At 45.6% G+C, this 23,618-nt stretch overlaps 5 non-coding genes across 5 annotated transcripts; all 5 read left to right on the top strand.

The window, feature by feature from the left end:
* Window positions 1-1,257: 1,257 nt before the first annotated feature.
* Window positions 1,258-1,390, top strand: LOC134365614 (small nucleolar RNA SNORA71). The gene has a single exon (XR_010022126.1). It is a non-coding gene; the product is annotated as a small nucleolar RNA SNORA71 (small nucleolar RNA).
* A 2,546-nt stretch (window positions 1,391-3,936) lies between these two features.
* On the top strand, window positions 3,937-4,070 carry LOC134365621 (small nucleolar RNA SNORA71). Its single transcript, XR_010022128.1, has one exon. It is a non-coding gene; the product is annotated as a small nucleolar RNA SNORA71 (small nucleolar RNA).
* A 2,401-nt stretch (window positions 4,071-6,471) lies between these two features.
* On the top strand, window positions 6,472-6,605 carry LOC134365632 (small nucleolar RNA SNORA71). The gene has a single exon (XR_010022132.1). It is a non-coding gene; the product is annotated as a small nucleolar RNA SNORA71 (small nucleolar RNA).
* Window positions 6,606-8,899: 2,294 nt separating this feature from the next.
* LOC134365611 (small nucleolar RNA SNORA71) lies at window positions 8,900-9,033 on the top strand. The gene has a single exon (XR_010022125.1). It is a non-coding gene; the product is annotated as a small nucleolar RNA SNORA71 (small nucleolar RNA).
* A 2,351-nt stretch (window positions 9,034-11,384) lies between these two features.
* Window positions 11,385-11,514, top strand: LOC134365630 (small nucleolar RNA SNORA71). The gene has a single exon (XR_010022131.1). It is a non-coding gene; the product is annotated as a small nucleolar RNA SNORA71 (small nucleolar RNA).
* Window positions 11,515-23,618: the final 12,104 nt, after the last annotated feature.

The raw sequence follows: 23,618 nt of genomic DNA, 5'->3' as shown, positions 1-23,618 counted from the left end.
CGGTTCTCGTGCAGAAGATGGAAACTCTCCCTGGGACGGCTTCGCTGGTTCTGCACCGGCCAGCGCCCCCTTGTCACCTGCAGGACCCTGATCCACACTCCCTGCTGGGCTCCCATTGTCCAGGGGGTGAGGATGTCCCCTGGGTAAGTGCCGCTGCTCACGAGCACCTTGAACACGGGGTCGGGGTGCCTTCCTGGCCGGCACCAGCAGAGGAGATGGAGGAGATGGGGCTCAACCGGGTCCTGAGAACTGGCCGGCAAAGCCCTTGTGCAGAAGGAAGCCTGATGCAGGAGCTGGGGGGTCTGGGTTTGGGGTCGGAGAGACCCGAGGTTAGATCCTGGCTAAGTTGCTTCATTCTCCTGAGATTTACTTTCTGTAAAGTAGGGAAACTGCAAAAGCTCTGTGAGGACAGGGACCTTGACTGTTTTTCTAGTTTTTGAACCCACGATGCCTGGATACGTAATGAGAACAACTAAGGCATTTTTACCAGTTGTTTTTCCTGTGGATTCTCTTGATGGGGGCAGATGGCTTCTTTACATGATAGCACTCAGGATCCTGGGCTTCGCTGGGCAGTTTTCCCCATCCTGGGTGATTAATTGGAGCTAGCTCGGGTGTATTAGTGTGTTTTCTGTTGCTTGTAACAGAATACCTGAAACTAGGTGATATATAAAGAAAAGAAGTTTATTTCTTTCAGTTTTGGAGACTGGGAAGTCCAAGGTTAAGGGATCACATCTGGTGAAGGCCACCTTCTTTTTTTTTTTTTTTTTTTTTTTTCTTTTTCTTGACCGGCACTCAGCCAGTGAGTGTACCGGCCATTCCTATATAGGATCCGAACCCGCGGCCGCTGGGAGCGTCGCCACGCTCCCAGCGCAGCACCCTCCCGAGTGCGCCACAGGCTCGGCCCTGAAGGCCACCTTCTTGATGGCGATTCTTTGCAGAGTTCTGTGGCAAAGCAGGGTATCACATAAGGAGGGCTGAGCAAGAGCTCATTTCCACATTCTCTCTTCCTCCTAAAGCCCTCACTCTACTCCCTGAAAACCCGTTAAACCATTAATTCATGAATGTATTATCCCTTTCATGAGGACAGAGTCCTCAGGACTCAGTCACCTCCCAAAGGCCCCATCTTTTAACACTGCCATGGTCTGATATCCCACCCTCTTAATGCTGTTACAATGGGATTAGTCTTCAGTGAATTTGGGGGAGACATTCAAACCATAGCAATGGGCTTCTCTTCCTGGCTCTCCTGCCTTTTTTTGCTCCTGCATTCGAAAGTGATCATGGGCTTCCTGTGCCCTGGTCATTGATAGTGCAGGGAGAGGAATTGCCGAGAGCGTTTCCCCGTGTTTGGAGGGTCTATCCTGTCCCTTCCAAACTCTGGAGCTTTCCCACACCTCCTTTTCATCACCTTTTAGATGCCTCCTGCACCTGATGTATGGCTGAGTGAGTGCTTCCTTTGCGAGTTACAGTGCTGTGGTCTGTGACGCTTTAACACAGGAGTATGGGGCTGGATCCCTGCCTCAGGGAATGTTTGGGTTGGTTTTGCAGCTACAGCTGAGGTCACTGTTTTATCCCTTACCTCCCGGTACTTGTGGCAGTTGTTGGTTTGCTTGTCTCATTGCCTGTCTCTACTGTGACCTTGAGGGCAGTGTCTGAGTCTTGCGTCTTGATTTACCCAGTGTTTGTCAGATGGTCAGTGTTCATCAGTTACGGAACAAAAGAAAAACAGGAGATGAGAAAAAGGGAGAACCATTGCTGTAAGGTGATGGGGCTCAGCACATTGTGGCATGTCAGAGAAATACTTTTGAGCAAGGCAACCCATGTGGGGGTGGTGAGAGCTTTTCTCCACTGCCCAGGATAAATTTCCCTGTGGATCATCATTGTGGTGCCAGGGACCAAAGCAGAGGTACAACTAGGCGTGGGCGACATAATTGAATGAGCTGTGCAATGGGCCCTTACCCCCCGAAGACAGAAATGAGCCACTCCTGCCCATAGTAACGCTTCCTGTCCGCACTAGACTCTGCCATGCTTGTGTGGCACACTCCCAAACCTGTCCCAGGTTCAGAGCCCTGTTCACCATACTACTCCAGGACCACTGCAAATTAATCAGTGCGTGTGGGAGATAAAACTGAAGCCATCCCTGATGGAGATGATGCTCGGTCCCTACTGTACTGAGACAATAGACTGGCTATATAGATAATAACAGCCCATATTTGTGAGACATTTACCAGCTGGCAACTTCTGTGCCATATATGCTCCATGTTCTTTCCAGGTCGGGTTTGACCAGGTGACATCTTGGTGGCCCATCAGGGGCTTCTTGTTTATTGCAAAGGAGGCAGCTCAGTGCAGGGGACCGATGAGAGGTGTCTCCATCCTGCCAGGAAGCAGCTGGACCATGGCGCTCTCAAGATGAGGTCTGTCCTCTGGAGACGTGGGGCTTTATGTTCCACAAGGATGCATGCGGTCTCCCGGGTGTGATGTAGTCTGGGAAGCAGATAGAGACAAGATGAGGGTGGCTTTGTCTTGGTCCCTCGTTTTACCCTCTCTGGGGTTTGAAGTTATGAAGAATGCATTTGGTTCCTCTTTATTTGCCTCCTTGAGTATAGAATCTTCAGGGAGCCCTTTTTACGTTGGCGTGTCAGCGGCAGAATGTCAGAATCAAAAGCAGGAAGGATTTTGGCATGAAATCCACCTCTACCCAGGTCTCAATCACTTCACCGCCACCTCCTAGATTTGGGACCTTCTCTGATCCTCGCTTTCCTCATCTGGAAATAGGAATACAGTGAGGTGAATTTTCTTAGGATCACATAGCCCCTGTCTTACATAACCTGAGAATTCTGCCAGCTCTCTTATCTGGAGTGTCTTCCCTTTGCTTCTCCTGGCGGGGCATGTTAAGTTTATGCAGGACCAGCTGGCTGCTGCTGTCCCAACTCAGGTAATTTTATAGGCTTCTGACACTGGTCTCTAATTTCAACAAGCCCCGTGTCATTTTCTGCGCCCATGTTCAAAGTGAATACAGGTTGCCTGTGTCCTGGTCATTGGTAGGTAATACAGGAAAAGTTGCAAGGTTTTCCTCATGTGCAGAGGATCCATTCTTGTCCCTTCCAGACAGGATGGACTTAGAGGACTGGCAGTGTATGGAGCATGCACTAGACAAGCTGTCAGTGCATTCACCTCCTGAGACCCTGATTCCCCAGGTGGTTTCCTGTTGATGAATGCAGTGGTTTCCTGGACTTGTTTTAAGCAGTGCCAGGTGGGCTGATTAAGTGCTGGTTTCTTGTCCCCTGCAGGAGTATGTTGTGACTGCTGCTGCATGCGTGAGAGGTGTCCTCAGGGAGAGCGTGGATTGTGAGGTCCCGGATGAGTGGTATCCCACCTGCTTCTCTGGAGCTCAAGTTCTCTGCAGGCTTCAAGGCCAGAGGTGTTTAGGCACTGTTGAGTGGGGAGTGAGAACACAGGTGAAGGCTGCTTCCCTCTGCTCTGGCTTTGCCCCTGGCACTGGCAGACACAGGTATGGGCCTTCTTCTGCCTTGGCAGGGCTGCTGCAGGGAAATGCTTCCAGAGCTTGATTTGGGCTCCAAGAGTCCCTGAGAAAGGCTGCTGTGATGTTGAGAGGAAAACAGCAGTGTATGGGAATGGACAGAGGACTGCATATTAGAGTCAAACCTAGATAAGTATCCAGTGTCCAGCTGAGTGGTCTTCTATGAGCTTCAGTGTCAGATATTCAATACTGCTACCATTCAAACCCAATCTTTTAGAGCTCAAGGATTCTCAGCATTTCTGCCAATGTTCACCTTCCCTTCAGCTCTTGGCAGGGAGTGGTAGGTGATCTCTGTGAAAATCAGAGGCAGCTTCTGTAATCGCGGGCTGTAAATCTGGCCATTTCCCAGGATGCTGGCAATGGCACCCCTTCTCAGCTTGCCCTCTGCCCTTTTTTGCCTCTGTGTTTGAAAGTGATTGTGGGCTGCCCGTGTCCTGGTTATTGATAATGCAGGGAGAGGAATTGCCGAGAGCATTTCCCTGTGTTTGGAGGGTCCACTCCTGTCCCTTCTGAACCCTGGAACTTTCCCACACCTTCTCCCTCCCACCACCTTTTTAGATGTCTCTTGGTGCTTGGCATCATCTAGTTTATTTTTTCTTTCTTTTTTGGGAGGCAGCGCTAGCTGAATTTTTAAAATTTTTGTTATTTTAAATTTGTTTGGTGGCTGGCCAGTGCAGGGGATCTGAACTCTTGGCCTGGTGTTATAAAATTGTGCTCTGAACAACTGAGCTAACTGGCCAGCCCCATCTGGTTCATTGAGTGCTCTCCCTGGCCAGAGCAGGGTACTGTGAGACATAAGGACAGGATGTGGAAGCTGGGGCTCAGCCCCAAGGAGTAAATGGGCTGGGTGTGGAACCGTAAAAGGGCCCTCCCCCACCTCCTCCCAGAAGCTCTCTCTGCCTCCACGCTTCTCCTTCCACACCCTTAGCCACCCGCCTTGGCACTGATTATATTTCATGGACATTGTTGCTTACCTTGTCTCATAGCTCTCTTTGTTGTGAGCTTTTTGAATGCAGCATCTGAATTTTGTGCCTTGGTTTGCTCTGTCTGCTGATGGTCTGTGTGCCCTCAGTGTTGGACAAGTGAAAATCCAGGGAGAGTCCCCTTATTGTCAGGGGACAGTGTTCATTGCATCATGGAGCATCAGATGGAAAATTCTGAATAAGCAGCCTGTGCAGAGGCTAGGGGCAGGTGCAGATTGAAAATCCAGGGAGAGTCCCCTTATTGTCAGGGGACAGTGTTCATTGCATCATGGAGCATCAGATGGAAAATTCTGAATAAGCAGCCTGTGCAGAGGCTAGGGGCAGGTGCAGATTGGTGTTTTCCTCCTCTGCAAAGAATTTTTCAAGTGACCCAGTTCTGCCATTGGCTGTTCTGCCTTGTGTGGCTGTTTGGCATGGGATGGGCCCAGTTCACTGTGGAAGGATTCTCCCTCCTCTGGTGAGGTGGCAAGGACCTCAAGGGTAGAGCAGAATGTCACTGAAGGATTTATGGATGCAGCCCTCCCACAGCCCTCCTGCTGCCCCACTACCTCTTCCAGGTCCATGCCAGATGCTGCTAGAGGAACATGGCACACTCCCCAGAATGTCATGGCCCTGACATCCTTTTGAATGTAGCACTTAGTAACAGTTGGCACAACAGATAATACAGATATGTCATCCCTACCTTAGAAGATCTCCAGTCCCTTTCCTAGAGGTAAGCTTTTCTTGTTCCTAAAAAAATTGTTGTCGCTGTTCAGTGGTGATAGTAAAAGTTAAGTCAGCATTTATGCACCACTGTGTACAGTGAGGTTTGGTGAGATGTGTTGTCATTCAGGAACTGTCAGGCCACTGGGCCTGAGGTAAGGTTTCTGGTTCATTCTCTGGAGTTGTGGCTATTTGCACCCTGTAAGGTTATGTTTCTTTTCCTTGGTGCTTTGGGTGGGGATGTGGGGGGAGAGGTGAGGATGAGAAGAGGGGTGACGTCCCATGGATCCCCAGATCCAGACTGTCCTTCCCTAGGAATCCTGGATCACGTCTGGCCCTTCTCATATTGCCTTTAGGGACTATGGAGGAGGCACCTCCAGGGACGTGCCTGGGTAGAGAGCTCTGGGGCTTCAACTTCTCCTGTACTGGATTAGCAGCAGCAGCAAGTCGTAATGGGAAATGGGTGGATTTAGGCATCAGAGATATTTACACGTGGCTCTTAATTCCTCCTCTGCCACCATCTGTTTCTATGACTGTTTTCTTTCTAGTTCTCAATGGCTAAGATTTGTCATAGCAACATAGTAAGGATACCCAGCTGAGTGATAAGGGAAACAAAGACATGGGTTGAGTCCAGAGGAGTCCATGTGCAGGCTTCCTTATGCTCTCTTTTTCTCTCAACAGTCACACGGAACCCACTCTTCCCCCAACGACAAAAATGCATTCAACATGTGTACAGTGTTTCTGCCCAGGGAAGCTTGTTAGAGACTAAGTGCCCAGTGTTTTTACTGGGGCTGGTCATGAAGATACCTTCTGCCTAGCATGTTCCGAAATTCCAGATTCCCAGCAGGAAAGCAGGTGTTCACCCTAAACCACATTGTTCGTAGGGTCCAGTGAACCACTTTGATCAGCTAATTGTTGACTGGGAACACTGAGCGCAAGCTCCGAGACACCAGCCAAGGGCCAGTCTGACCTGCTTTGAACTTCAGTTTCTTGATGTGGAAAACAAAGCTGTGACAGGAGTGATTTTTACAGACATGACCACATGATCCTGAACTTCAGCCTCCAGATTTTTCCAGTGTTTTTGTCAGAAGCATCTCCCCTTTGATGCTCCTAGGCAATTAGGTTCTATGGGGTTTTGCAGGACAGATGGCAATTTCAGGAGTCCTGTGCTCTCCCTGACTTGTGCCATTTTCCAGGCCTCTGGCACCGGCCTCCTGTCCTTCCTGGCTCTCCCTCTGGCCTTTTCTGCTCTGCATCTGAAAGTGATCATGGGCTCCCTGAGCCCCATTAATTGATAGTGCAGGGATAGGAATTGCTTAAAGTAGTTTTGCCCATGTTTGGAGGGTGCAGCTGCTCCTCCCAAACCCTGGAGCTTTCACACATTCCTGTTTCTCTCTGTCAGCCCTTTTAGGAATCTGGTGCTTTCTGGGTTGCCACATAAGAGTCAGTGCCAGGGAGCATTGTACCTAGGCCTTTCTCAGCTGGGCTCTAACCTGTTTCCAGAAACTAGGGTGTCTTTGTATTAAGGGGTTGTTGTCCAGCACAGGGTACAACACTGCGAAGGAGGGCTCAGGATTACAGAACATCAAGTCCTGCTTGGAAGGAGTGTTGTGTTTAAGTAGTTACAGGGAATTGCAGTGAATAGCACAGTTAGGAATAAGTACAGTGTCGGCATATACAGTGATTTCCAAAGAATTTCCAAAGAGCAGCTTCCTGAAGGTGGTGTGGTGGTGTCTGGTAGATTTCTTTTTTTTTTTTTTTTGATCCAAACCCTTGACCTTGGTATTACAACACTATGCTCTAACCAACTGAGCTAACCAGCTAGCCATCCTGGAGAGTTTCTAAAACACTTGAGTAGGAGGGGCGATGGGGATATGTGCCAGGGAATTGGGGTCGACATGAGGGAGACCTTGAGGCTGGAGTGAGCAAGACTGGGTTAGGGAGGGTTGCATGTGTCAGGGACAGGGTAGGGTAGCATCTTTACATGTTGTTGGCCTGTAATTGAGGGTCATCGAAAGAAGGGGAAAGTACTCATTGTTGCAAGGGGAGAGCAGCTCAGTTCTGAGATGTAATCCTTCGCTTGCCAGCCTACAGGGCTCCTGAGAGTTCTGCCTGCCTCTAGGCCCTTTGAAACGTACATTGGCATTGCTCACTGGCCACTGTTCCCAGCTATTCATTTCTCTGTTGTTTGTCCTGGCCTTCAGGGCTCGCCTTAGAATGACTGGTTCTCAAGCTGTCCCTGGAAGAATGGATGAAGTTGTAAGATCAAGAGTGAAACTAGAGAGGGAGGATCAAAGAGAAGCCATTAATGCAACCACCTTCCAGCCCCTCTCACTCCCAATTGAAAGGTGGTTTTTTCCCCTGTTGAACACCTTAGGTAGCTGGATATGTTATAAGAAATGAGGTGTGTGGCTTCTTTTCATTGCAGATTGTCAGCTGACCTCTGTCCTGTGTGTCCAGCGGCCCCTTGGGAAGTATCTTCAAGAAGAGTCTAGACCATGATGCTTGAAAGGTACGACTCCCAGATGCTTCTAAACAGTGTACTCGTGTTCAGGCTGCAAGGCCAAAGGCCTTGAGGTCATGGGAAGAGAGGCAAAGTCTGCTTCTCAGTGCTCGCTCCCCAACTGAGGCCAATAGAGACATGTGACTCCCTCTTTCCCCTCTTACGAATTCACAATGTGAAGTAACACTAGGAGCTTACAGAGCTCCTCTTGGGTCCTGAGAATTCTGGGAAGCCAAGTACCCTTCGTGCTAATTTGCATTGGCAGTAGCTTGTTGAAGTGGGAAGAGGGTTGCATTTTGGAGTCAGGCAATTAGCTAAGTGGTTTTCTCTGAACCTTGGTGGGAATACTTATTATGAAGTCACCGTAGTGGACTTATGAAGTTACTTATATTAGTCCGTTTTGTGTTGCTATAACAGAAATACCTGAGACTGGGTAATGTATAAAGAACAGAGGTTTATTTGGCTTATGGTTCTAGGACAACTGCCTCTGGTATGGGCCTCACGCTGCTTCTACTCATGGCAGAAAGCGGCAGGCAGCCAGGGGGTACAAGAAGATCACATGATGAGAGGAAGCAAGTGAGAGGGAGGAGGTGCCAGGGTCCTTTAAACAACCAGCTCTCACAGGAACTAATAGAGCAAGAACTCACTCAGGCTTCCCTCCTGCAGGGAGAGCATTAATCTATTCATGAGGGATCCGCCCCCATGACTCAAACAGCTTCCAGCACTGCCACATTGGGGATCAAATTTCTGCATGAGTTTTGGGGGGACAGCACATCCAAACTCTATCACCAATTATGGACTATCACACAATTCCAGACTTCCTGACCCAGTGAATTCTCAATATTTCCCCAAAAGTTGGTTTTCCCTCTCATTCTCTTTTTAGGGAAGCATTAAAGTAGTGGTTCTTAAATTATGGTCCCTGAACCCAGTGCTATCAGTGTTACTACCTGAGACCTTGTAAGAAATGCTTACCATGCTTTCCAGGTAATTCTTACTGAGAAGTTTGAGAAGCACCATGTTAGAGAATCTTTCAGGACCATCGGCAGCTGCTGCAATTATAGGCAATAAATCTGGTCACTGACTTGTCTCCTGGTCTCTTTCTTATTCCAGCTTGGGCCCTTTCCTAAGCTGCTGGCAATGGCCTCCCTTCTTGGCCCACCTGCCCTTTTTTGCCCCTGCATTCGAAAGTGATCGTGGGCTGTCTGTGCCCTGGTCATTGATAGTGCAGGGAGAGGAATTGCTGAAAGCGTTTCCCCGTGTTTGGAGGGTCCACTCCCGTCCCTTCCAGACTCTGGAGCTTTCATACATTTCTTTCTTCTCCCATCTTTGCTATCTCCTGGTACTCAGCACTGTACAGTTCAGTGAGTGCCCCTTCTGCCCAGGAGGGTACAGGGCATGCAGAGGCTTCAGGAAGGGATGGTGAAACAGGACCTTGCCTTAGGGAGTTTATGTCTATGGGCTGGTTTTGGAGACACAACAGTGGTCACCCTCCTTCTCATTGCACCCTTTCCCCTGTTCTCAGCCCCAGCCCTCAGCAGTGATCACGCCTGCTTATCATGCCCCTGTGCTGTGAGCTTATTAAGGGCAATGCCTCTGTCTTGTTTCACATTGTGCCTGGTGCCTGACATGTAGCGTGCAGACAAAAAAAAAAATGAGGAGAAGACACATTATTGTAAGGTGATAGGGCTCACCGCACTGGCCAGAGTCAGGGGGGAAAATACCCTTGAGCAAGCTAGACTGCCCAGGGTTGAGGTCATTTTCCTCCTTTTCTTTTCTCTTTGGAAGTGTTTCTCTGGTGACCAAACTTATTATAATTTACCTTTAGTCCTGGCCACTAAATGGCCTATGGCCTACCAGGGTTGATTTTCCCTCTGGCCTTAGATTAAGGTGGCAGAAACTGGAGTAGTAGTAATGGAGGTGGGCAAAGCACCCTATAGTCAGATATATGAGTGCAGCCCTTATAAACTAAATGGTAGATGTGGGGCTCTCCCACCACCTGGTACCTGTCCTGGGTTTGTGCCGGTTGCTGCCAGCCATGGCACCCTCCCCCAAACCTCCTGGCCTTAGCATTTTTTAAAATAAATTTTATTATGTATATTTGAGGTTTATGACATGATGTTATGAGATACATATAGATAGTAAAATGGTTACTGTAGCAAAGCAGATTATATTGTCATCTTACATAGTTACTTTTTGTGTGTGAGACAAGAGCAGCTAAAATCTACTTACCTAACAGAACCCCTGATACAATACAATTTTATTAGCTATAGTGCTCATGTTGTACGTTAGATCTCTAGACTTGTTCATCCTACATATCTGCTATTTTATATGCTTTGACCTCCATCTCTCTATTTCCTCCCTCCTCCCTAACCCCTGCCCATGGTTTTATTCTATTTGACCACTTTTTAACATTACACATGTAAGTGACATCATGCGATATTTTTCTTTCTGTGTCTGGCTTATTTCACTTAGTATAATGTCCTCTAGGTTCATCATGTTGTGACAGTTGCCAGATTCTCCTTTTTTAAGGCTGAATAATACTCAATTATTACTCACATTTTCATTACCCATTTGTCAATGGACACTTAGATTGTTTCCATATCTTGGCTATTGTGAATAATGCTGCAATGAACGTGGGAGTGCAGACATCTTCAGGAGGTGGTGGTTTCATCTCCTTTGGGCATATACCCAGAAGAGGGATTGCTGGGTCCTGGCATACTTTTAACACACACTGATTAGCAACAGATTGATCACAGTTGGCACATAGCATAACATGGATGTTATTCCTTTCACAGGTGGTCTGCAGACCCCTTCCTAGAGTTACATGTTTCTTGTTCCTGAGATAATAGCATGGCTGTTAAGTACTAATAGTAACGGCCAGCATTTGTGGGATGCTTATAATCTGCCAGCTACCGTGCCAAGTGCTCTCTCTGTGTCTATTGCAGATGGGTCTGCTATGTGCAGAGGCTACATGGGACATGTCATCTTATTAGCAGCAGGGTGCTAGACTGTGGGGCCCTAAGGTAAGATTTCTGGACCCTTCTCTGAAATATTGTTTTTGCATCTTATAAAGTCATGTGTGCGTGGTCCCTGGGGCTTCAGTGATGACAAAAAGGGAAGCGAGATAAAAGTGGCATCCTGTGAGTTCCCTGTTTGGTTCTGCTGAGGGACAGTTCCTCACATGCCTTCAGTGGGTGCTGCAGAGGAGGGGCCTCCAGAGACCTGCTTGGGTGAAGAAAGTTCCTTGGGGCATCTCCTTCCATCCAGGGCGCTGGTGTGTCAGCAGTGTGCTGTGATGGAAAGCAGGTGGCTACAGGCCCCAGCTCCTCTAGTCCCACCTTTGAACCTGTCTAGCTCTGTGACCTGCTCTCAGCCTCCACTTCTTCAGCTGACAAGCAAAACTGAGATAGCAATGGTCTTTTGTTTTCATTTTGTTTTTGTGTTGTTGTGACCACATGCTCCCAACCTTTTCCAACCCCAAAACATTTCTAATTTTATGCCAAAAGTGTCTTCTGTCTTCCTGTGGGATCTTTGCAGGGCACCAGGGCAGCTGTTGGGGCTCTATACTCATCTGGGCTGCTCTCCCCACCTTGGGCCATTTCCCAGACCCTGGCACCAGCCTCCCCTCTTTCCTGGCTCTCTTCCTGTCCTTTTCTGCTCCTGCATCTGAAAGTGATCAAGGGCTGCCTGTGCCCTGGTCATTGGTAGTGCAGGGAGAGGAATGCTGAAAGTTTTCCCCATGTTTGGAGGGTCCAGCCGTCCCTTGTGAACCCTGGAGCTTTCCCACACTCCAGCCCTTCAGCCAGCCTTTCAGAGCTTGGGCATTGGCTGGCCCTACGTGATAGTGACTGGACCAGCTCCCTGACTTGTGAGGGTTCACTTTGTCTTTTCAAGTTATGGATCCTCTTGCCAGAAACCAGTCTATGAATTTTCCACTTGAGCCCCTCACTGGAATAAATTCAGATAGTATGAAGGGCACACTTGAGAATTGTTAATCATGGGTCTGCTTTATGAAATTTATAGGAATGGAAGATAAACCCAGGTAATACATTATTCAGGATGGCCTGTGAGTTAAATGTCCATTTGTGTTTTCTTTGCTTCTTTTCTCTTTCTTGAGCACACAAAATGTACATTGCTTCTCCTGGAGCCAGCAGTAATGTCAAATAAATGGAGAAAAAAAGTTTTCATCTTTTACAGTTCACCAGAAGCTTGAGTAGTTTTTTTGTCAGTCACTGATGAGGGAGGAGTACGCTGATTAACCTGTTCATAGTCCTCCTTTCACTGGCTTTTTGTGTGTGCTTTGTGCTTTTGTGGGTTCTCTTTTGAAGAGGGTGACGCCACAGAAGACATTCTCAGGCCTGTGGATCTTTGAATTTGTATTCGTAGTCTCAATGCGCTCTCTATGCCATCCATCTCACTTTCTGGCTCCCATGAGTGAGCAGGTTGTGTTGCTGACTTGCCCCAGACCTGTAGCCTCCCACCAACTGGCAGGCCGGCCTTCTGCCTGCCTTTCCATCTGTGCACTCCAGGCGTGTTCCCTAGGAGGTGAGGGTGCAACACGGTGCCTCAGGTAATAGGTGAAGTGAGGTTGGAGGTGGGAAGTCAAGGTATCTGTCCTGTCGATCTCCCACTTTTGGTGTGATGGCTCCTATCTGGTCCCAAATCCTTTTCCTTCCACATTCAGTTCTCTTGTGTTTGAAGATGGGATCCTGTTTCACTAGATGTTTTTGTTCCCTTGTCACAATGATGTGAGGACAGTGAGAACAGTATTGGTGAACCACCTGAATAAACTAATAAACCTGGCCTTTCCCTTGCCCTTCAACCCTGCCTGCTCCCCTGCCCCCTTTGCATCAGAGGTTTGGTGCACCTGGTCCTGGGGCTGCTCAGCTCGGCCAGGTATGGGGATTTAGTGGACAGTGGTGACCTTTTTGAAATAACAATTTGTCTTCCCCCATGCCAGACCTGGTGATCTAAACCTATGGGTGTAGAGTCCCATAGATTGAGTGGGGTTCACTTGTGGAATGTCCTCAAGCACCGATGAAGTTTTCTCATTCAAATTGGCCTGGCATTGTGAATCTACAAAGACCTAGGCACCTAGTGAGTCTTGCTGGAAGTCATCTTCAATTTGCCTTTCTTGGCTGGATCAGATTGAGTGGGTCTTTGTAAATAAGATGGTAGCTGCGAGGGCCTTGTGACAGGCTGGGCAGACAGGTAATGACAATATGGTGGGAGAGCTACTGGTAATGGTGATCTGTCCCTTGAGCAAGGCAGTAGAACTTTAGTGTCAAACCCCTGATAGTAAGCTCTGGGCTGTCTTTCTGTGGATTCCTCTACTGGTCAGTTGCCCCATTTGTGAACTGCTTGAAAGAAAACCATTCACCATAAAAATTGAACTTCTAAGATGTTTTTCCTTTTTCACCCTTTCTCTTCTTAGGATTTCTAGTTTGGTGTGCATAAACTAGGAACATGGGCCTGGTAGATTGGAACCTTCTCAGCGTGTCAGCTTGGGGAGGAGAAGGTGGCACTGGAGACTAAATACTTGTATGCTTCCTCACCAACCTAGGTCTCAGCCTCAGGTCCAGAGACTGTTGAAGGAAGTCCCAAGGCCACAGAGTCAGTGACCTTTTGGATGCCCTGCGATCTGGGTTTACTGTTATTTCTTACCACGGTGAGTTTAATGCCAAGGGCTGGAGATCCACAGTCAGAGGTTAAGCTGGTTTGTGTTTATGCAGATGGGAACTCCAAACCATTGGTCTCACCTGTGCTTTCTTTTAGATTCTCTTGGTGTTGTTTGTGGACACCCAGATGGCAGAGTAGAAAGTGCGGTCGCCACATGAAGCATCACCAGAGCCGCTACCCTGCTCAGAGCATCATGGAACAACCATTCACTCTGCACAAGCATTGGGGTCCAGACATGGGAGACTTCAGCTGGCTCTGAGATTTGGCAGCAGTGCATCAGAGGGCCATGGACAGGGAAGGCCAGCCCCATGTCCTTTTGCCCAGACCTGGAATGACTTTTTAATAACCAAGAGTTTTTCCTTTAATTTGTAGCTGTTGTTCACTTCCCACCCAACCCATTCAATAAACATTACAGACTTGCTCTGCTTGCCTTTTGAATCAGTGACAACCCATGAACCTACAAGACGGGGGATGGAGAAAGTGGGACAGATTTTGTTTTCAGTCCGTGAGCCTTTCCTGTTCATAACACACTCTCAGGCTTGGCACGTAGGATGGTGTTTGAGGGGTACTAGTAGGAGCAGGAAGTGAACAAATGCTGGTAGTTGGCTCACATTTAGGACCCATGAGAGTTGAGGGCATTGTGAAATATTCAGGCCAGGGCTTTGGAAGGGTGGTTGGTGTCAGAATGGACTATGGAGTGAGATGGGTCTGATGTCTTTAAGGAAGGCTGGAGTGCCCTGGAGTTCTGGGACCTGGCTCATAAGTAAATGCCTACTTATGTGACCATCTATCCCAGTTTGCCTGGGATTGAGGGGTTTCCCAGGAAGTGGGATTTTTCATTACTTAAACCAGGAAAGTGGGGTGAGTTTGTCAGCCTATGTGGAATGTAAAATACATGGTGCCAGCTTGGGAGGACAGGTTGGTGAGTAAAGTGGGAGTAGGGTGAACCTGGAGCAGCTGCCATTGAGGGGTGTCCCCAGGGTCAAGTTTGGAGATAATTGGAGTAACAATAATTGCAGCAACGTGGTCAAGATAGCAGAATAGAGGGTTCCCATCATCACTCCCACAAATCAACCAATTTACAACTACAAAAACGTAACAACAGCCAAGCTGGGGCCGCTGGAGCTCGAGGGAAGAGGAGGAGAGACCCTATGGAGTTCATGAAGCTGGGAGAAACCACAAACAAAAAACTGCTCTGAGCGTTTTGGCTGTGGCTGCTTTAAGGCTTGAGCTGATGAGCGCATGGAGCAGGAGCCGGCAGAAGCCGCAGCTGTGCCCTTCAGATGGAGTTACTTGGAGGCAGCAGGGGAGAAGAGGGCATTGGCGGCCCCCAGGACAGCAAGACCACTACTGGGGTTCCCTTGGACCCACGCAGGAGCAAGGAGCCAGAACAACTGAAAAAAGGGAGCCATTCAGAGGCCGGTGAGTCATCACAAGGGATCAGCGCAGGGACCGTCCCATGGGAAGTGTTTGGAGCACGGGTGGTGGGGGTGACGGGCCCACTGGGAGAACATGGGCTCAGCAAGGACAGCCAATCTGCCCCTCAATCAGCACAGGATCACTCAGAGAAGACTGGTTGGGAATGCAGAATTGAATGGGGTGCAGTTTGATAAAAAACTCAGGCCCAGATAAGAGTGTCTACACAACCCAGATCCACTGGGTCTTTGGAGAGCCAGAAGTACCTATAAGATCAACTATTAAACCGTGAGCTGCACAAAAGGCCTTCCTGAGGGAAACAGCAGTAAAGCAGGAATTTAACTCATCCACACAGCTCAAGTACTGGTTCCCACAGGAAGTTCCCCCATATTAGAAGTAAGCAAAGGACAAAAAACTAGTTCCAGACCAGGCACACCACCAGCACCTTGGGGCTTGCCTGGGAACTGAGGCTTCAAGCTAGGGACTGGACCCCACTCCCACATCCAGGCAAACTGTGCTAGTGCCTTGGGACCCACCTGGGGACCCGAGGCATGGAGAATGGGACTGGATCCTTCTCCCACAACCAGCATGCCATGCCAGCACCTTGGGGTGCATCCAGGGACCCAGGGCATTGAAAAAGGGACCGGAACCCCCTCCCACGACCAGGCACAGTGCCAGCACCTCAGGGCCCATCCATGGACCAGAGGCATGGAGAAGGGGACCAGACACACCCCACAACCAGGCATACCACCAGCGCCAAGGAGCATTCCAAAAACATCACCTCCATGTGGGTGGCCTACCACAGCTACCACAATAACCATGGCTGCTATGAAAGTGGCTAGACACCACAACCACCACGCAGGTGGTCCGTCAACCCTGGAGTGCATTCACACAAGGAGAGTAACCAGCAGAGAGAAAGAAAAGAAGAGGATATCTCTCCACAAAGCCCATTTCAGAGTGACAGAAGAATCATCTGCTCTGCAATAATATTGGGGGACCTGATCACACCTTTCATCATTGGACAGATCGTCTAGGCAACAAATCAACAGAGTAACCATTATTCTTTCAGAAGGAGAGAAGAAATCTAGTGGAATTAGAGGGGGGAGGGGAAAGGGAGGGGGGAAGGGGTGAGATTGGACAAGGGGCATAAAGAATAAATATGATTCATAGCAATATATATGCTAGTAATATTGATTTTGCCAACATGTCAACGTTGAACCCCCAAAATATGTATAATCAATTTTGATTTAATAAAAATTTAAAAAGAAAAACAATAATTGCAGCAATGAGATGATGTACTCACGATGCACATGCATGAACCATTTCACCCCCATTTTACAGAGGGAAGGGTCTACATAGAGGACAAATGTCCCAAGGGTCGTGATGAAAGAGTGGAGTAAATTGCCCCCATTTCTGTATTTGAAATTGAAACTACCTTGGCGGGGGCTGGGGTGGAATTACAGCTGTCAAGCTTGCCATGATGAGTTTGGCACTTTGATGGTCTCCTCTGCCAGGGGCAGGCATTCCTGATGGCTGAAGTGCTCCACCTTGCCACCCAGTTCCTGGCAGAGCATCTGGAAGTCAAAGGTTCTTTTTCTGCTTTGCCCAGTTCTTCACGGACTATCCTCTGAGTTCGTTGCCACCTTTAGTCAACTGGTTGTAGCTGCCTGAAAAGATGCCAAGAGGAGGAGTCTGGGTCCACTTGAGACAGCTGTGACTGATGATTAATATCTGCTGCTGGGGAGGGGATAGCAGCAGACTATAGGCCAGTCTTCACAAGTCTGCATGTTGACACCCGGCACCCATGCCTCTCATCAAGTTTTCAGGGCCAGAGGAAATTGGAGAAGAGCATTCCATTGACCAAAGTGACCCAAGAGCCAAGATTAAAGTTAAGAAGCCATGATTCTTGCAGGGAAATATTCTGGGCCTGGAGAAGCAGCTAATGAGAGATTCCATAGCAGAATTGAGAGCCAAGAGAATGGAGAGCTGGACAGAATGAGATCCATTTACTCAAAAAACAGTAAGCATTTGCTTATAAGCCAAACACCGAGCTAGAAATAGGGATACAAGCATGAGTGAATCTGTGCCCTTAAGATGATTCCAGATAAGTGTATAGGTAATAATGGCTGCTCATACACCAAATGTTTTTAGAGTATCTATCCACTACTGGTAGGCATTGCTGTGTAAGTGCTGGGGATATAGCTGAACAAAACAGGGTGCCGCATGGAGCTTATCTAGAACTGCTGTCCCTTATAGTAAGTCACTAGCCACATCTGGCTATTTTAATTGATTTAAATAAAATTTTAAAATCAAGGTCTTCAGTTGCAACAGCCATATTTCAAGTTCTTGATAGCCACAAGGGGCCACTGTTGAACAGTGCAGATACATAGTGTTTTCATCATTGCAAGAAGTTCAGACAGCACTGGTCCAGGAGATGAGGAGTTTAAGGCTCATTTTATGAAAGGAGAGTGTTTCTGGGACACCTTCTTTAGAGGAAGTCTTTTTTGGAGAGCCTTGTGCAGCCTCTCTGCCAATGTAATGAGCGTGTAAGATTTAAGATGGATAAAGCAGGGGCATTTTATCAAAGTTCATTTTATCAAAGTTTTTTTTTCATTTTATCAAAGTTCACACTTTTATAGGCAATAAGTAATCCATATTATTCTAACTTTTTAATCCCAGCTCTGTCCTATGTAAACTTTTCATTCCTAAAATTGTTTTTTATTTTTTTTTTAAAAAAGATGACCAGTAAGGGGATCTTAACCCTTGACTTGGTGTTGTCAGCACCACGCTCTCCCAAGTGAGCTTACTGGCCATCCCTATATAGGGATCCGAACCCGTGGCCTTGGTGTTATCAGCACCATACTCTCCCAAGTGAGCCATGGGCCAGCCCCTAAAATTTTAAGTCAGCCAGTTAAAGGTTAGGTTGGGATTCTCTGTCCTCCCCTGGGATGGACTAACATAGGGCCACCCTTTTCCACCAGAGGAGCATATGCTAGGAGAACCTCTTTCAAGTCAGTGGTTCTCAACAGGGTGCTATTTTACCCACCTGAGGGGGACTTTTGGCAATGTCTGCAGACATTTTTAGTTGATACAACTGTGAGGATGTGTATGCTACTGGTATCTAGTGGGGAGAGGCTAGTGATGCTGCTAAACATCCTATATTACACAGGACAGTTTCCATACAACAAGGAATTATCCAGCCCAAAGTATCCATAGTGCTGAGGCTGAGAAACATTGGTCAAAGTCAAACATGTTCTGTGTTGCCCCTGGCATCTTTGCATCTCAACTATAGGCCATGATGTGAATGGTGCTCCCAAGCGTAGTGCAGCGCACAACCTGCACAACCACATGTGGCAGTCCTGCCTACCCACCTTGGAAGATGGATGGAGGCGTGTCCTGGGCTGAGTCTAGCACTGTGCTCCACAGGAGGAAAGAGGAGTGGGTGTGAGAGAAGAAGTTCACATACACACAGGGAGGCAGAGCTGCAGGACAGAGTCCTAGTGGAGTTCCAATCCCTGGTACTTATTGTCTTGGAGGCTCGTCTTTTCCCCTGCCTTCCACAACTTTGCTTACATAAGCTTTCTGATAAAGCCTCCTATTTTCTGCATACACCTGGTCAAGGTGAATGTCTGTCACCTACAACTCAAAGCACTATGGCTAAAAGGCTGAGTTGTTCTAAGCTTGCCAAACATGACCACTTATTATTAGTGTATTCTACTATGGGCCCAATCCTTGCATGAGGCCCAGCAAATGTTGAATTTCTTTAGGAAGACTTGCCTGTCTGTGACACTGGCCCAGCCAGCTGAGGAATGCAGCAATCAGGGTGACCCTCTGAACTCTTTAAATGAAGGTTTGTGTCAGCCTCACAGCTCTCAAACACAGCCCATTCTCGGCGGCTCAGCCCTCATTTGTCAATCTGCATGCATACATATATAATATAGGCTGAGGAGCCAGGTGGACAATTTTTTTTAAAAAATGTATTTTATTGAATATTGAAAAATTATAGTTGTATATATTTATGGGGTAAAAAGTGATATGTGTATATATGTATACATACACACAATGTGGAATGATTGAATCGAGCTAATTAACATATCTATCATCTCAAATACTTATTTATTCTTCCTGTCTAACTGAAACATCGTACCCTCTGGCCAACATCTCCCTATTTGCCCCACCCCCCAGCCTCTGGTAACCACAATTCTACTTTCTGCTTCTATGAGTTTGATTATTTTTGGTTCCACATATAAGTGAGAACATGAATATTTGTCTTTTTGTGCCTGGCTTATTTCACTTAGCATAGTGTCCTCTAGGTTCATCCATGATGTTGCAAATGACAGAATTTCCCTCTTTTGGGAGGGAAATATAAAATACTTTATAGTATTTCGTGGTGTATATATACCACATTTTCTTCATCTACCTATTGTTGGACCCTTAGGTTGATTCTATAATGCTACTGTGAATAATGCTGCAGTGAACGTGGAACTGCGGACATCTCTCTGACATAGTGAGTTCAAATCCTTTGGATATGTACCCATAGGTGGGATTTCTTGATCATATGGTAGTTCTAGTTTTAGTTTTTTGAGAACCTCCATACAGTTTTCCATAATGACTGTACCAGTTTACATTCTCACCAACAGTGTACAAGGGTTCCCTTTCCCCCACTTCCTCACCAACACTTATCTTTCATTTTTGTGATAGTAGCCGTTCTTTTACTTGTTTATTTCTTGGCAGCTTGCCGGTATGGGGACATGAACCCTTGACCTTGGTGTTACAAGGCTGTGCTGTAATCAACTGAGCTAACCGGCCAGCCCCAATAATAGCCATTCTGACAGGTGTGAGGTGATGTCCCATTGTGTTTTTAATTTTCATTTCCCTGAAGATTAGTGATGTTGAGCATTTTTTCATATATCTGTTGGCCATTTTCATGTCTTCTTTTGAGAAATGTCTGTTTAGATTCTTTGCTCGTTTTTTGTTCTATTTTTTTCTTTTTCTTTTTGGCAGCTGGCCGGTACAGGGATCCAAACCTTTGACCTTGGTGTTACCAACACCATGCTCTCCAAAGTGAGCTAACCAGCCGGCCTCTGCCCATCTTTTAATTGGGTTGTTTTCGTGCTGTTGAGTTTAGTTCCTTGTATATTTTGGATAATAATCCTTTATCTGACTATGAATTGCAACTATTTTCTTCTACTCTTGTAGGTTGTCTCTTCACTCTGTTGTTTCCTTTGCTGTGCAGAAGCTTTTTAGTTAGAGGTAACATCATTTGTCTATTTTGGTTGTTGTTGCCTGAGCTTTTGGGGTCAAATCCAAAGAGTCATTGCCCAGACCATTGCCATGTGGTTTTCCTCTTATGCTTTCTTCTAGTAGTTTTACAGTTTTGGGTGTTGTGTTGAAGTCTTTAATCCAATTTGAGTTGATTTTTGTATATGGTGTGAGATAAGGCTCCAATTTCATTCTTCTTCATGTGTATATTCAGTTTTCCCAACATCTTTTACTGAAGAGACTGTCCATTTCCTATTGTATATTCTTGGCACCTTTGTTGAAAATCAATTGACCATAAATTAGTGGGTTCATTTCTGTGCTCTCTATTCTGTTCCATTGGTCAATGTGTCTATTTTTGTGTTAGTAGCATGCTGTTTTAATGTAGTTTGAAGTCTAATAGTATGATGCCTCTAGCTTTGTTCTTTTTGCTCAAGATTGCCTTGGCTCTTTGGTTTTGGTTTTGTGTGTGTGTGTGTGGTTCTATATGAATTTTAGGATTGTTTTTTCTATTTCTGTGAAAAGTGATATTGAAATTTTGATAGGGATTGCATTGAATCTGTAGATCACTTTGGGTAGTATGCACATTTTTATCTATCTATCTATCTATCTATGTATCTATCTATCTATCTATCTATCTTTTGTGGTAGGCTTTATTCTAAGCCTTGAGAGACATCAGTGAATAAGACAAACAACATTTCCTGCTCTCAGGGAGCTTACATTCTAGTAGGGAAGGTGGGGGTGGGGAGACAGTACTTATCACTTTTTAGACTACTATACAATCTGCTTATTAGTATGCACATTTTAATAATAGTAAGTCTTCCAATCCATGAACACAGAATATATTTCCATTTATTTGTATCTTCTTCCATCAAAGTTTTGTAGTTTTCAATGTATAAATCTTTCATCACCTTGGTTTAATTTATTCCTAAGTATTTTTTTTTGTAGCTATTGTAAATGGGATTATTCTCTTGATTTTCTTTTTCAGATAGTTTGTTATTAGTGTACTGAAATGCTACTAATTTTCATATGTTGATTTTGTGGATAAAGTTACTATATTCATTTATTACTTCTTACAGTTTTTTTGGTGGGGTCTTTAGTTTTCTATATAAAATCATGTTGTTAGGAAACAGTGACAATTTCATTTCTTCTTTTCTGATTTGGATGGCTTTTATTTCTCTTTTGCCTAATTGCTCTGGCTAGGACTTCCAATACTATATTGAATAGAAGTGGTGAGAGTGGATATCCTTGTCTTGCTCTTGATCTTAGAGGAAAAGCTTTCAACTTTTCACTTTTCAACTTTTTAATTGTAATTGAATATAATGTTAACTGCAGGCTGACTGTCATAGATGGTCTTTATCGTGTTGAGGTATGTTCCTTCTAATCCTAATCTGTTGAGAGTTCTTTAATTAAGGAAGGATGTTGAATTTCGTCAAATGCTTTTTCTGCATCTAATGAGATGATCGTATAGTTTTTGTCCTTCATTCTGTTAATGTGGTGTGGTATATCTCATTTATAAATTTGCATGTGTTGAACCATCCTTGCATCACAGGGATGAATTCCACCCAATCATGATGAATAATCCTTTAATTGTGCCATTGGGTTTGGTTTGCTAGTATTTTATTGAGGATATTTGCACCTATGTTTATCAGGGATATTGGCCTGTAGTTTTCTTTTCTTGTAATGTCTTTGCCTGGCTTTGGTGTCACGATAATTCTGGCTGATGGGCAGTTTTTATGAGATAAATTATTTTCTTTCCTATGGCTCATGATCAGGGCAATAATGTAGATACAGTAATCTGCAGGAAAAAAAATTGTAACTTTCTTCACCGGTTAATTGAGCATTCCAGGATGATATTTGCTTTGGTTCATTATCTTTTACCATCTCACTTCTTCACAAGGAAAAATTTGGTTTTCCTGGCCAAGGTCATCAGACATCGCTGGTTAATTTCCTGGTCCTTCCACCATAAAAGCAGACCTCTATTATGTATAATATTGATTGATGGTTTAAGAGAGATTTTTCATTTTTTAAATCAGAAAATGTGTCATTCTACTCCTGGTGTATTAATGAATTTTGGGGGGGAATCTTCCCACCCACGATCTCCCATCTGCTGTGGTCCCCTGAACCCACCAGCCCCAGGTGCCTCCCCCGTCAGGATCTCTCAACCCCCCCATCTCTCTCATCCCCCTCCCCCTCAGACTCCTCCAGCCCCTAATGAATCTTTAATAGGAATGGATGATGCTGATGAGGATGGTAACTATAATTTATTGACCTACCTCAGTATGAGCCAAGAACTGTCCTGAGCAGTTTACATATCTTGTTTCAATCTATTATTTTCCCTTTGTCATGACATTAAATGATATATACAGACATACACTGCATAACAACATTTCGGTCAACAATGAACCACCTATACTATGGTAGTTCCATAAAATTATAATATTGTATTTTTTAAAGGATTTTATTTTTAATTGAATGTGTTGATTGTACATATTTTGGGGTATAGAATTATGTTTTAATATATATATATGCAATGTATGATGATCAAATCAGGGTAATTAGCATATTCATCATCACAAAACTTAATCATTTCTTCGTGACAAGAATATTTGATATCCTCTCTTCTTGCCATTTGAGATCACACAATAAATTACTGTTAATTTTAGATGCCTGGCACTACTGTATACACCACTAGAACTTATTTTTCCTATCTAGCTATAATTTTGTGTCCATTAACCAACTTTCCCTATTCTCCCTCCCCATCCCCTTTCCAGCCTCTAGTAATCACAGTTCTACACTCTACTTCTAAAAGTTCAACTTATGATTTTTAGCTCCCACATATGCATATCTATCTTTCTGTGCCTGACTTATTTCACATAACATAATGTATTCCAGGCTCATTCATGTTGTCACAAATGACAGGATTTCATTATTTTTTTCATGGCTGAGTAGTATTATACCATTGTGCATATATGCCACATTTTCTCTACCCATTTATCTGACAATAGACACTTATGTTGATTCTATATCTTGGCTATTGTTGAATAGTGTACAATAAACATGGGGGTGAAGATTTCTTTTTGGTATGCTAATTTCTTTTCCTTATTATACTATATTATACCTTTTCTATTTTTAGATACGTTTAGATACACAAATACCATTGTATTACAATTGCTTACAGTATTGAGTACAGTCACATGCTGTACAGGTTTGTAGCCTAGGAGCAGTAGGCTATACCGTATAGCCTAGGTGTGTAGTAGGTACGCCATCTAGGTTTGTGTAAGTACATCTATGATGTTCACACAATGACAAAATTGCCTAATGATTCATTTCTTAGAACGTGTCTCTGTTGTTAAGTGACACATGACTGTACAACTAAGTCATTTTACATGTTTAGTGTTGCATCTAATGTTTTGTGTGGCATGGTGATTGACTACTGCTCACGCTTCTTTAAAACTGAGGAAGAGGAAGCAGAATGGCCACAGCCTTTGGCCCTCCACGAGGTCACGGGCAGGTCCAGCTGTAGCGTGGTCCACTG

This window comes from Cynocephalus volans, chromosome 1 (genome assembly GCF_027409185.1).
Source record: "Cynocephalus volans isolate mCynVol1 chromosome 1, mCynVol1.pri, whole genome shotgun sequence".
NCBI lineage: Eukaryota > Metazoa > Chordata > Mammalia > Dermoptera > Cynocephalidae > Cynocephalus > Cynocephalus volans.
Note: the sequence above shows the minus strand (reverse complement) of the source record. Positions and strands in the feature narration are given on the sequence as shown.